The sequence below is a fragment of the Scyliorhinus canicula genome, chromosome 10, assembly GCF_902713615.1.
Source record: "Scyliorhinus canicula chromosome 10, sScyCan1.1, whole genome shotgun sequence".
NCBI classification, from domain to species: domain Eukaryota; kingdom Metazoa; phylum Chordata; class Chondrichthyes; order Carcharhiniformes; family Scyliorhinidae; genus Scyliorhinus; species Scyliorhinus canicula.
The window spans coordinates 30,580,640-30,594,352 of record NC_052155.1 but is presented as its reverse complement, the minus strand read 5'-3'; the positions used below and the strand labels follow the sequence as shown (position 1 = coordinate 30,594,352).

The window sequence follows — 13,713 nt, the reverse complement described above, 5'->3', positions numbered from 1 at the left end:
GAATCCCGCCCAGGTTAAAGTCACTATTGTTATTAGTTTTAAATCACCAGGATCGATTTACAGTCTTTAGATTACAGAGAGAGACTCTAATACTTCCGCACCTTTGGGGCGGCCCGATGCCGAAGTGTTTCACGCCACTCCATCACGCTGCGACGCCCCAACGGGTAGGGGAGAATCCTGGCCCTGATGTGCTTCTGGTAAAAGGTGTTTTATGTCTTATGGATGTTAAAAGGAAAGCTTTACGGATTACTTAGTGTTGTATTCTTTGGGGGTTGTATTTGAATTAATGGTTGCTAAGATGTTCACTATGTTTTAAAAAGGTTGACTTGAGTTCATAGAATAAACATTGTTTTTCTTTAAAAAATACTTTTCCATTTCTGCTGTGCCACACCTGTAGAGTGGACCATGTGCTCCCCATACCACAATCTATTAAAAGTTGTGGGTCAGGTGAACTCCATGATACACTTTGGGGTTCTCTAAATCCTGGCCCATAACACTGTCATGTCAGATTCAAAACTTATAGCAAATTGCTGTTCAACTTAAAACCTTGCAACAGATTGCAAATTTACATACAGACCTGACGCCTCCCATTAATTACATCATCTATATCCCATTAAGTTGCATGACCTGCTTAGCTGAACCAAACACCACACCCGCATGCATTATCTACACTCCCAAGGAATTTCCAGCAATCAAAGCACCATTAGCCCTTTATCTGGAATCAAATAAGTCATTAAAATCATTCAAATCAATAATTATCTCACCGTTCCCTACTTCATAATTGCAGCTTTAGTAGACTCAAGTTCTTTAAACCAGATTTTTGATAATACTGCAAAAAATATGTCATATATTATGTGTAATAATTTTGATATTCATTACAAATTGGATTCCTTCATTCAAACTATTTTTACATTCGTATTCAGGGTTCTGTTGACAGTTGTGTATATGTCAAAGAAGTAGCTTTGCCCCTGGGGGAGAACTACTTATTTCAACATGACAACAATACTTATAAAGCACCTTTGATGAACAAAACATAATAAGGTACTTCACCGGAACATCATAAAACAAAGTTTTATTAAACCGCATAATGAGCCAAGACAGCAGATGACTAAAAGTTCAATGCTACAGGTAAGTTTTGGATAGTGTCTCAAAGGAGAAAGTGAGGTAGAGAGTTGGGGAAATGTAACGCCAGAATTCCATAGTGTGGGGTCGAGGTATCTGAAGGAATGGCAACCAGTGGTGGATGGCTTAAAAGTAGGGATGCACAAAGAATGAAAATTAAAGGAGTGCGGATATCTCAGAGGATTGTGGGGCTGAAGGAGATTCCAGGGATAGATGAGAAACCTGAGCTTATAGCATGACTGTTTGACGATTTTAGTTCCTTCTGTTCGAACACTCTCTGGCAAGCTGCACTGCAATGGGGTGAGGTGCCAAAGGTATGAAGCATGCACTCTTGGATTCGGTTGTGCTAGCAAGGATTGGGAAGCATCAACTGCTTATATTTTTGATGGTGGCCTGAACAGAGATTGGAAACTGATAAGCCGCATTAAATTGAAGCCAATTCACTCGCAACTCAGAGGCAGTTATTGCAATCAAGTGATACCCTTAATTGTGACTTAAAACAACAGAATTCTCCAATCTGGGGACTGAATTCCATGGCAGGAATGTGAATGTTTCCCACTGCCGAGGTCGGTGGGAAAACTCGTCAAATCTTCTGGCACCACTTTATGTAACTAGATGTTATGTGCCATATTCCATGGCAGGGCATGTCTGATGGCATGTAGATCCCACTATAATTTCACGCCAACGTGAACCAGTTTTCCGGCCTCTTGCTGAGTTCTACCCCCGGCTGCCATTGAAACTGCTGGCAGGGGCTTGGAGAGAATTCTGCCCAGAGAATGCACACTGACTTAGAGTGGCTCCCGTTCTGGCAATGCCTCGATTTTAAAACTCTCATCTTTGTTTTCAAATTGCTGCATGACCTTCTTCCCCTTCAGCAATCCCAAGATCACCATGTTTCCTCTCGAGTGCCCTCAATTCCAATCACTCTGCTAAACTCTAAATCCTATACTCAGGGATCCTGTTTGGGTGATGTGCTGGTGATGAACAGCTGGATGTATGTGGAGTTAACGAGTGGCACACGTGAGACTGGTATCAATGGAAGGTGTGCATAGGTGAAGTGAAGTATGGGAATATTAAGCAGGGTTACCCGAGTGCTTCTGGCAGAGGTCTTGTGCCATGAGAAGCTGATCCTTTGCTCTGTATGAGAGGTAATGCAAAGAGGCATTCGCTCTTCTTGATCAGCACTGCCACCAGGTCCTTGGGATAGTTGGGCATTTACCAATTGGGCATTTATATTTTCACAGTAACTTCATTACAGTGTTAATTCAAGTCTATTTGTGACAATAATAAAGATTATTATTACCTCCTTTACCACAAGCTTCCATTCCCTTTAAAGTGTCTGACGTGAGTGCCTCCTAGCTTCCTGAAGAGACAATGCCTTGCCTCTTGAATCTGCTTCCAACACTCATGCCTGCAGTACATCATCTGTAAATCTTGAGGCCTTGTTCCTGGCATTATGTTCCATTTCTCTTACATTGATTTCAATATGAAATATTAGCAGTCTTGTGTTTACCAGTGCAGCGTTGCTTTCGGAGCACAGACTACCTTTAAGAAGGCCTGGGCTGCATGGTGGTACAGTGGTTAGCAATGCTGCCTCACAGTTCCAGGGACCCAGGTTCAATTCCTGCCTCGGGTGACTGTATGGAGTTTGCACTTCCTCCCCGTGTCTGCATGGGTTTCTTCCGGGTGTTCCGGTTTACTCCCTTAGTCCAAAGATGTGCAGTTAGGTGGATTGGCCATACTAAATTGTCCCTTAGTGTCCAAAAAGTGGCACGTTAGTACAGTAGTTAGCACTGTTGCTTCACAGCACCAGGGTCCCAGGTTGGATTCCCGGCTTGGGTCACTATGCGGAGTCTGCACGCCCTCCCTGTGCCTGCATGGGTTTCCTCCGGGTGCTCCGGTTTCCTGCCACAAGTCACAAAAGACGTGTTGTTTGGTGAATTGGACATTCTGAATTCTCCCTCTGCATACCCAAACAGGCGCCGGAATGTGGCAACTAGGGGTTTTTCATAGTAACTTCATTGCAGTGTTAATGTCAGCCTACTTATGACAATAAAGATTATTATTTAAAAAAAAAAGGTTAGGTGGGGTTCCTGGGTTACAGGGATAGGGTGGAGACATGGACATACGTAGGGTGCTCTTTCCAAGGGTCGGTGCAAACCCAATGGCCAAATGGCCTCCTCTGCACTGTAAATTCAATGGTTCCAAGATCATCAGGCGAACTGGACCAAATGCTAGCTTCATATACTATTCAACCAATATTGTGTTTGCAGCCATCAAACAACGCAGGCTGCTTTGAGCTGTATGTCTTATTTATGTAAATAATTCGGTGAAGACCCGACCCCACACACTCAATTCTCCGTGATGACAGCAAGAAATCCTACTGGCACAAAAAACATCTGGAATAACAAGGCATGCAAATGTCAAGACTCACTTGAACAGCGGCTGGGACTGCCTTCGGAGTTCAGGATGGAGGTCACAGGCAACCCTGGCCCCAGAACATCAGCAGTGGGTGGGGTGGGGGAGATGAATCTGCAGGTGGATCTTCCAGATTAAGTGTCCTGGAGGGGGTCCATCTTCCAGCTTAAGATCCACCTTCGTTCTCAGGAAATCCATCTTCTTTCTTTCATTGTGGATCAATGATATTGGGTAGCTTTTCAATATGGCACCTGGATTGGATAGCAAACTTCGCTCCACCATGCAGGCCCCGCCGTGGAATATGGTGCAAAACACCTGGTTGCAAAATTAGTGAGATTGTGGCTGGAAATTTTGGCATGATTTCTCACTGGTTTCCGCAATGGAAAACGCTCCAAATTTCAAACCCTGCCGTGGGACTTAGTCCCCAGGTGGGAGAATCTCACCTGTTGAGACAGAAGCATCATAATGTACAGGTTTTTAGGGAGGCAGTGGCATAGTGGTATCTATCAGAATATACACCAATATATCATGGTGCAGACACACACTGATGAACACACACAGGGATCAATCAACATGTACAAACACCGCAGCCAATCACCAGTTAGAATACACACACTATAAAGGCAGAGGGCACCACGGTTCCCGCTCATTCTGGGTGCTGCCTCTCAGTGTAACAAGAACTCATCCAGCCCAGCACAGACTCTCACCACGTGCTGAGAGAATCAACTGGTTCGGACAAGGCTTAGGTCTCTAGTTTAAGTTAGCATCACCGTGTGTTAGTTAGTTAGAAGTAGTTAATAAAATTGAGTTGAACCTTCATCAGTGTTGGAAGTGTCTGTTCATCTCTCAAGTCTACACTCGCCAACACTTCATGGTACCAGGAGTTGAGGAATGCTCGCACTTCTGAGACCGACCTTTCAGTGATCTGCCTTCCACCAGTCTCGAGCCATCCTACAGAATGGACTCCGTTTGCCCGCCGCCACCTCTCCGCATTGCCGGGAATCTGGGCTCCAACTGGAAACGTTTCAAACAGCGCTTCCAGCTGTACCTCGAGGCCAGGGACCTGGAAGCTGCCTTGGACGCACGGAAGATTGCTCTCTTCGTCTTTACAGCCGGTGACCATGCTCTGCACATTTTCAACTCGCTCACCTTCGATGAGGGGGAGGACAAATCGAAGTTCAAGACCGTAATTCTAAAGTTCGACAGCCACTGCACGGTCGAGGTCAACGAGTGCTTCTGGAGATACATGTTTCAGCAGCAAACTCAGGGTAAGGACGAGCCTTTCCAGTCCTTTATCACCCACCTCCGCGTCCTTGTGCAATCCTGCAACTATGGGTCCACCTCTGACTCCATGCTCCGTGACCAGACTGTTTTTGGTGTTCAATCTGAGCCCCTGCGCCAGCAGCTACTAAAAATAAAGCAGCTCACTCTCTCTACGGCCATGGAGACCTGTGTGCTTCATGAACATGCCTCCACGCGCTACTCCTGCCTCCAGGCCGCTGAAACGGCGCGGCAAGCCCCTTACGAGGCAGAACGGGTCCAAATTATTAAATCTTTTCAGGCTCTGGATCTGAATGATGGTGGCCATTTTGCATGCTTTTCGCGGAGTCCAGCGCTTCCACGCAGCGAGCGTGCTGACATCACGGACCGTTTTGCACAGGTGTGCGCCATGCTGGATCGCCCCGCGCATGCGCGGTGGCGCGATAAACGTCCCGACGCTCCGCCGTGCGGTAACTGCGGCTCCACAGACTTAAAGCGCCAATGTCCCGCGAAGTCCCGACGCTGCCTGCAGTGTGGCAAACTTGGCCACTACGCTACAATGTGCAGATCTTCCCTGCCTGCTGTTTTTAGGAGGTCCACCCAGCCGCACGGAGACATCAGGGCTATCCAGCCTGCCATCAATGAACCTACTCCAGACCTTGCTTCCGACTGTGCCTGCGATGACCGACAGGTCCTGTTCCAAATTGGCGGCGTTACCACGAACAGGATGTCCCCCAAGCGTGGCACTGAACCCATCCATGTCCACAGCATCGGCCAGGATGATGAGTGGTGTGCCACCCTGTTGTATTTTATATTTTCCCCGCGTCTTGACTGTGATAGAGAAATTCAAACAGCATTCATTAGGTAAGCAAAACTGAACTTTATTCATTAATTAGAACTGACTGCTAGCAGTAAGTGGCTGATACCATGATGTTTTCGAAGGTATGGGCACGCTCCCGTACACGTACAAAATCTTACTCAAGCCCAACGCCATGACTGTCATACACGCACCTCGCAGAATCCCAGCGTCCCTCAAGGACTGCCTCAAGCAACAGCTCCAGGACCTCCAGGACCAAGGAGTTATCTCTAGGGTCACGGACCCACAGACTGGGTAAGCTCCATGGTCTGCGTCAAGAAGCCGTCCGGCGAGCTGCGGATCTGTATTGATCCTAAAGATCTGAATCAGAATATCATGCGGGAGCACTACCCGATTCCGAAACGTGAGGAGCTCACGTCCGAGATGGCCCACGCCAAACTGGTCTCAAAACTGGATGCCTCAAAGGGTTTCTGGCAGATCCAACTAGATGAGTCAAGCAGGAAGTTGTGTACGTTCAGCACACCCTTTGGCAGGTTCTGCTACAACCGGATGTCAGTCGACATAATTTCTGCGTCCAAAGTTTTCCACTGGATCATGGAGCGGATCATCGACAACATTATTATCTGGTCAACCACCCCGCAGGAACGCATTTCCCGCCTTAAGCGCGTTTTCAGGCGCATCCACGAACACAGCCTCCGCCTCAATAGGGCCAAATGCTCCTTCGGTCAGTCAAGTATCAAGTTTCTGGGAGATCACATCTCCCACCAGGGGGTGCGTCCGGACGAGGACAAGATTGCAGCAATGACGTCAATGAAGACGCCCGAGGACAAGAAAGCGGTTCTCCGGTTCCTGGGTATGGTGAATTTCCTTGGGAAGTTCATCCCGAATCTCGCCTCACACACCACGTCCCTCAGGGACCTGATTCCCAAAACCACAGATTTCCGATGGCTCCCCGCTCATGAGCGTGAATGGAAGGAGCTGAAGGCCAAGCTTTCCACGGCACCAGTGTTGACCTTTTTCGACCCGACCAAAGAGACCAAAATCTCTACAGATGCCAGTCAGTCGGGGATTGGTGCCGTGCTCCTGCATTGAGACGAGGCCTCGTCATGGGCCCCCATTGCGTAAGCATCGCGGGCGATGACCCCCACAGAGCAGCGCTATGCGCAAATTGAGAAAGAGTGTCTCGCCCTTCTCACTGGAGTCGTCAAGTTCCACGACTACGTCTATGGACTTCTGCAGTTCACGGTTGAAACCGACCACCGCCCGCTTGTAAATATTATCAAAAAGGACTTGAATGACATGATGCCTCGCCTCCAGCATATCCTACTCAAGCTGCGCAGGTACGACTTTCAACTGATCTATACCCCTGGCAAGGACCTTGCCGTTGCCGATGCTCTCTCAAGGTCGATCACATCTCCGTGTGATCACGACGGCTTCATTTGCCAAATAGATGCTCCGGTTCAGCTTGCAGCCTCCCATTTGCCAGCTTCGGATGCACGACTGACGCAAATCTTCCACGAAACAACGGCTGATCCACTTCTGCAGCGAGTGATGTGCCTAATGTCAGACGGGTGGCTCAAGGGCCAATGCCCGCAATTTTACAACGTCCGCGATGACCTGGCGGTTGTCGACAGAGTGCTCCTGAAATTGGATCGCATCGTCATTCCACAAAGCATGCGCCAGCTGGTGTTGGAGCAGCTCCATGAAGGCCATTTAGGAATCGAGAAATGCCGCCGCAGGGCAAGAGAAGCCGTCTACTGGCTGGGCATCAATGATGACATCGCCAATGTGGTGCTCAACTCCTCTACCTGCCAGTGTTTTCAGCCTGCCCAACCACGGGAGACCCTGATGCCCCATGAGCTCGTCACATCGCCTTGGATCAAAGTGGGCATCGACTTGTTCCATGCATTGGGCAGGGACGACATCATCATCATCATCGACTACTTCTCCAGTTACCCGGAAGTCATCAGGCTGCACGATCTCACATTCTCGGCTGTGATCAGGGTGTGTAAGGAGACATTTGCCCGACATGGCATTCCGCTGACGGTCATGTCAGACAATGGCCCCTGTTTCGCGAGCCAGGAATGGAACGGCTTCGCCCGACACTCCAATTTCCAGCACGTGACGTCCAGTCCCCTATACCCCCAATCCAATGGGAAGGGGGTCCACATCGTTAAGCGGCTCCTCAGCAAGGCCGCCGACGCCAGCTCAGATTTCCATCTTGCTCTGCTAGCCTATCGCTCCGCCCTGCTCTCCCCCGGCCTGTCCCTGCTCAGCTACTAATGAACCTCGCCCTCAGGACAACGGTGCCATCGATTCTCACTCCCAACCTCGATTATGTCCCTGTGCTCCACCACGTGCACATGTCTGACCTTCCCGACATCCATTCACACGACAAGGTTCGCATCCACCTCCCGGATGGTGGCTGCTCGGTGCCTGCTGTCGTTCTAAAGCAGGTGGCCCCCCGCTCCTTCCTGGTCCGCTTACCGGATGGATCCATTCGGCGCCACAACAGGCTCCAGGCTCATCACAGGATCCTCCGACCATCTCTTCTACGGATCCCGCCGTGGACTGTGTGGTGCTTCCGGTCGCTCTGCCTGCCCCTGATGGTGCTGCAGCCCTCCCGGCTCCTGATGCGTCAGCCATTGCCTCACCCTTGAGGCAGTCAACCAGAGTCCGTCGCCCGCCTCAGAGACTGAACTTATGAACTATGTACACATGTGGACTTTCTGAAATGTTTTTTTTTTCTATATCCTTCATTGTTGCATTTGTTCTCCAGTGATTTGTAAATAGATTCGTTGGTTGTTCCAGTTCATGGTAGTCATCTGCACCAAGCACCTTCCTCTGTAAATAGTCTTGTTCCCTGTATATAGCTTTGTATATATGTCTTCGCACCTCACATGTAGCTAGGTACATTCTCCACACACCCAGACCATTTATTATCACATGCCAATATCAACATTTTTTATAAAAGGTGGGATGTCATAATATACACCAGTATATCATGGTGCAGACACACACTGATGGGGACACACAGGGACCAATCAACATGTACAAACACCGCATCCAATCACCAGTTAGAATACACACATTATAAAGGCAGAGGGCACCACGGTTCCCGCTCATTCTGGGTGCTGCCTCTCAGTGTTACAAGAACTCATCCAGCCCAGCACAGACTCGCACCACGTGTTGAGAGAATCAACTGGTTCGGACAAAGCTTAAGTCTCTAGTTTAAGTTAGCATTATTTAGACCCACAGTTATCGTGTGTTAGTTAGTTAGGAGTAGTTAATAAAATTCAGTTGAACCTTCATCAGTGTTGGAAGTGTCTGTTCATCTCTCAAGTCTACACTAGCCAAGACTTCAGTATCATCGCTGGGCTATCAAGAAACCCAGAGTCATGTCTGGGATCCGGTTTCGAATCCCGCTATGGCAGATGGTGAACTTCGAAAGGTGACCATTGTCGATTGTCGCAAGAACCCATCTGGTTCAGTGACATCCTTCAGGGAAGGAAATGTCGTGCTTACCTGGTCTGGCCTACATGTAACTCCAGGTGGACAGCAATGTGGTTGACTCTTACATGTTCTCTGGGATGGGCAATAAATGCTAGTCCGTCCAGCCAGCGACGCCACATTCCATGGGCGAATTTTAAAAATATTTTGATTCTTCAGTGTTCAATACATCAGGTTCCAATGAAGAATAATGTTTGACTCAAAGCGTGAACTCCATAACTCTCTCAACAGATGCTGCCAGACATTCCGAGTTTTACCAGCATTTGTTTTTGTTTGAATAAGTTGGGGTTTTGTACAAATTTGTTTTGTTTATTTACGTTGAGAGTAAACTGCTGAGCTTGTTTGCTTCAGTCATATGGGCAGATTGATGTTCTATACTTTTCTATTAACAATTGTCACTGATATAAATAGAAAGCTTACTTCTGTTTAAAAGCACAATGGCCGGAAACTCTCTGGTCCTTACAATTCATTTTCCCCGCCGGCAGCATACCCCGCCCGTGGGGTTTCAGGCTGCGTGGGGAAGTCACAGTGGGGAAATCCCATTGGCAATCGGTGGGAAAGATAGATCCCTGCCACCACCGAACGGCGTGCGGCCGGGAAACAAGTGGCTGGCGGACTGGAGAATCTCGCCTAAGGTTGCGGATGACCGATTACTTGACACAAATTCAAGTTGCAGGGAAGTAACTAACTTCTGCAAGCAGTCATTTTGGAATCCATTCAGGAAGTGAAATCCTGGTGACACCTGCTTTTTGATCAATATTGGCTTATTTCGGAAAGTCTTTGTGTCACTGCAAGTCATCTTCTTGCAGTGCATAAACTATTAACCAAACATATTTCAGATTTAGGTGATTGAAGGATGTTTAAATTGAATACCGCTGCTTACACATCCAAGTCTCTGAGTAGCAGGGGGTTTGAAAAAATGTTTTCTTGGAAAAAGTGTCCTTTTTTTTCCCATTCTTGAAATTGGCATGGTTGCTGTCCGAGGTTTTACATCTGTACTTGCTAACGACTGACTGGACGTGAGACCAACATTTAAATCTTTTATGTGGTCAGAAGAATTTTTAATGGAATCGCTTCTGGCATAGATTTGGGAAATTTTGGAAATGTATGACTGAATTGAACTGTCTGTTTGACTGACACCTCAGCAGTTCAAGAATTGCTGTGATTGGCGGTGGAGAAACCACCGTGTGTTTTCTGGACACACTCTCTCTCTCTCTCTCTCTCTCTCTCTCTCTCTCTGATCTCTATCTTAGTCACTCAGCTTAATGTGCATTTGGCACATGGGCATTCGAACAACCGTTCCTCAGAAATGGATAGAAACAGATGCGGGCACAGTCACATCACCTCATGCGAGATATCCTAGGTTTTCCACAGAATAACTGAGAACAGACAGAATATCTGTGAGAAACAACAGCATGCGCACGGTGGGGAAAGTTTAATTCAAAACTTCGTCTTTCGCACAACTTGTTGTCAGGTATGAGTGGAGAAGCAGCTCCAGGTCTGCCTGTGCTATATATTTAACCCTTTGAAGGTTTCACCAACAATTGTAGGTTTAGAAAGGTTTAGCTGCGCAGTAGCAAACGTCAACTGATCCTCCCTACTAATGACCTGCAATATTGATTCCAACAGAGGAAGTGCATCTTTTTAACGAACCAATGAGTTTTCTTGGGCCGCTGATGAATCTCTCATAATTTACAATAGCTTTTAGGTTGCACATACCTGTTGCATTACTTCACCTTTTTGAGAAAATGTGTGTGGAGTACAGATTGAAGTCACTTGGATAATCTTTCTTATACAACGTTATTACCTTTGCTGCGATGAGCCTTGTTCTAATAATACAGTAACCTCATGTCTCCCTAAAACAAAGATGCAGCTGTAATTAGACCTTCATTTTAGTGGCTCCTGAGGAATCATGTTATATTATTCATCATAAGCTTAATTTGCATCTGAGTATAATTTGAAGCTTCATAAAGGCACGGTAATATTATTCATTCAGTTGTAAGATTTTAGGATTTTGAGGTATAAAGCACATCTAATTAAAATTTCTAATTTCCGAGTTTTTAATTTCTAACACTAAGGTCCTCGGTCACACCTGACGTAACCAGGTGGAATAACCAGCATGTATGAATCTTGTAGAACTTAATAAGCAAGATTTGCATACACTTGACAAAAAGTAGTGACGATGACATGGAAATTCCTTAACCCTCGAGTTCCTTGGATTCCTTGAGTGTTTCCAGCATAGGCGACGCCTTTTCCTTCTCCTATCACTGAAATGATGTTGAACTATGTCCAGAAGAATCATGCCTCCAAAAGCTATGGTTAAACTGTGCCAACAAAGATTCCGATTTTCCCACTTTCATTCTGGAATTCTTTATTTGGAAATAGCCCAAATTCACCTTTTCCATTCGCTTGGGATACAAGCCATCTGATGTCACCCGAGTCGTGGTGATCTAAAGACAAATCCCCATTCCTTGTTTCCTCTGGGCCTCCAGTGTTTACATGTAATAGTGAGCAAACAAAATATTTCCTTTAGTTGCGAAGCAGTAACAAAATCCCAAGTCCCATTGAACCAAAACCATTCAGAATAAATGTTAATTCTTCTAACCCTGGTATCAGAAAACAATAAGAAGTCTTACAACACCAGGTTAAAGTCCAACAGGTTAGTTCCGAATCACTAGCTTTCGGAGCGCAGCTCCTTCCTCAGGTAAATCACCTGAGGAAGGAGCAGTGCTCCGAAAGCTAGTGATTCGGAACAAACCTGTTGGACTTTAACCTGGTGTTGTAAGACTTCTTACTGTGCCCACCCCAGTCCAACGCCGGCATCTCTACATTAGAAAACAGTGATTTCCCTACAGTACAGATTAATTAAAGCAATACATGATTTGTTTAAATATCCGGTATTATGATAGGTTCAAGTTACTTTTCGGCCATTTCTTCAAACATAAAGCTGCTGAACCCTCAATCTCAGCAAACGTTCTCACAGTTTCTCACAAACAATTGCCATCCTGTGAAGCATCCCGACTAACTTAATTCTTAATTGTCTAACTGAAATTCAAACTGAACCATTTAATTTAAAACGTGGTGAAGAATAAAATCGATAGATGTTGCAGACGAGCAACAAACACTAAAAATTAGTAGTGTTACCAAGATCTCTGAAAGTCCCTGAAAGCAAGATTTCCTCCTGCCTTATGGTTTGTGTCTTCTCTCATTGGCCTAGTAATTTGAGTCATGGACCTATTTCTTGGGCACTAAACAGAAGCTTCAGCTTTCAACATGGCAAATCCATGGCTGACATTGGTTATGAATGGGTAATAGCTCTGTCCATCATGGTAGAAAAAGCCATAAAAATATGAACCCATCATTCACTTTTGCAACACAAGTTAGGCCCCATTGCATCATTTTGAAAGGTCTAATCATTTTGGAAGGTCTAATACAGGTAGGGAATATACAGTGAATGGTAGAACCCTCAAGAGTATTGACAGTCAGAGAGATCTAGGTGTACAGGTCCACAGGTCACTGAAAGGGGCAACACAGGTGGAGAAGGTAGTCAAGAAGGCATACGGAATGCTTGCCTTCATTGGCCAGGGCATTGAGTATAAAAATTGGCAAGTCATGTTGCAGCTGGACAGAACATTAGTTAGGCCTGACTTGGAGTGTAGTGTTCAATTCTGGTCAGCACACTACCAGGAGGATGTTGAGGCTTTAGAGAGGGTTCAGAAGAGATTTACCAGAATGTTGCCTGGTATGGAGGTCATTAGCTATGAGGAGAGATTGAACAAACTCGGTTTGTTCTCACTGGAACGACTGAGGTTGAGGGGTGACCTGATAGAGGTCTACAAAATTATGAGGGACAGAGACAAAGTGGATAGTCAGAGGCTTTTTCCCAGGGTAGAGGGGTCAATTACTAGGAGGCATAGTTTTAAGGTGCGAAAGGAAAGGTTTAGAGGAGATATACAAGGCAAGATTTTACACAGAGGCTAGTTGGTGCCTGGAACTCGCTGCCGGAGGAGGTGGTGGAAGCAGGGACGATAGTGACGTTTGAGGGGCATCTTGACAAGTACATGAATAGGATGGGAATAGAGGAATGCGGACCCTGGAAATTTAGAAAATTTTAGTTTAGCGCAGGCTTGGAGGGCCGAAGGGCCTGTTCATGTGCTGTACTTTTCTTTGTTCTTTGTGGGCATGTTCGAGAAAGGAATGAGTGTTTGGAATTCTCCTTAATAGTGCTGGATTGGTTTGCTCTGAATATTACTGGCCAACTGTGTTCAGGAGAACCAGGTTAACATGCGTCCTTTCAGATGTCACTCATGGCAGAATTATACAGTCACCCACCAGTGCGTTTGCAGGCAGGCAGCATCTGTAAAGTTCTCTGTATCACCTTCCCACCATCCTTCCACCCGCCCCAACATCTCTGCAATTTACGGCGGGTACTGGCGAGCCCAGGCTGGCACTCCCACCTTTGCACTGACTGAGGTCCTTAAGTGGGGAATTAATTAATTCTTTAAGGCATTGTTCCCACTCAGTTGTAAGGCTGGTGGGAACGGTTCAGGAGCAGGGGGCAAGCCCAGCAAATTCCTCTGCTTGGG

The 13,713-nt window shown here is 46.5% G+C and overlaps 1 protein-coding gene across 2 annotated transcripts in view; it reads left to right on the top strand.

Annotated features, from left to right (window-relative positions):
• tsnare1 (T-SNARE Domain Containing 1) overlaps window positions 1-13,713 on the top strand; it is a 975,066-nt gene that overhangs the window by 673,503 nt on the left and 287,850 nt on the right. The window lies entirely within an intron of this gene.